Raw genomic sequence first — 1,066 nt, forward strand, 5'->3', positions numbered from 1 at the left:
TTTCAATTGTTCCGCGCTAAATAGTTTTTGCTATGTTGTACATTTAGTAAGACGGAGACAACATATGCGGGTGTGACGTCCTCTTAAATACACTATTTTATTGCTAATCACAACGCCGTTCTCCGAGAGAATATGGTAAATCAAACCAAAACGTGCCTCTGCACTCATACACCTCTGCAAAACACCCACATCTTAGCACCAGTTAGATTATTAAAACTAGAATTTGGTTAACATAGGCGGATGCCGAATAGGTACTTTTTACCAGGATATATATTTAATTATAAGGCCACAACTGTCCACAAGTAAGCAAATAAGGCCTGTATACACAAAAAAAAACTCTGAGAAGATCTTTTCTACATCATGGGACATGGACCACGGTTTATACTTTAAGATTCTGAGCGGAGCGAGGAAGCTATTGTTTTTACAATGGTGTCTATTTTTTTTTTATATATCCTGTATACAAAATTTCTTCCAGGAGTGTTTCGATTTCAACATATAGTTCCTTATCTTTTAGCAAATTGGATCAAGATGGTACTTTAGAGAGGTCATTTTTCGATTTTCTCAATAGTTATTTAATGCCATGGGAAAAACCACAGGAAAATTACGAAAAAACGCAAAAAATGGGATTTTAATTTCTAACGCTTTGTTTACCACCATAGAAACGAATAAAAAATTATAAGGCATAAGTCTAGTTTAGCGCCCACGCGAATTTTTCGACGAGTTTAAAACGATGGTGTAAAAATTAATTTGCGGAAATGATTATTTTGGAAGTTACAGCATTCCAAAGTTTGCGATTTTACGTTTATACGCATGCGGGCAACACTAATATAAGCGCGGCGACGAGTGCCGCAAAACGTGTTATCACTGCACATACTATATAACATTTCTTAACCCTGTGCCCACTTGGGGAGGTGTTGCATAGCAAATCGGGGGATATTTTCGTTTTTAATTGTCCGAGCGAGCGCAGCGAGCGAGTGACCCCTCTCTGTGACTCAGTGCAACAAAAATACAATTTCTTAACCCTGTGATCCACTCTGGGAGGTGCTGCATAGAAAATCGGGGGATA

The sequence above is a fragment of the Acyrthosiphon pisum genome, chromosome A1, assembly GCF_005508785.2.
Source record: "Acyrthosiphon pisum isolate AL4f chromosome A1, pea_aphid_22Mar2018_4r6ur, whole genome shotgun sequence".
Classification (NCBI taxonomy): Eukaryota; Metazoa; Arthropoda; class Insecta; order Hemiptera; family Aphididae; genus Acyrthosiphon; species Acyrthosiphon pisum.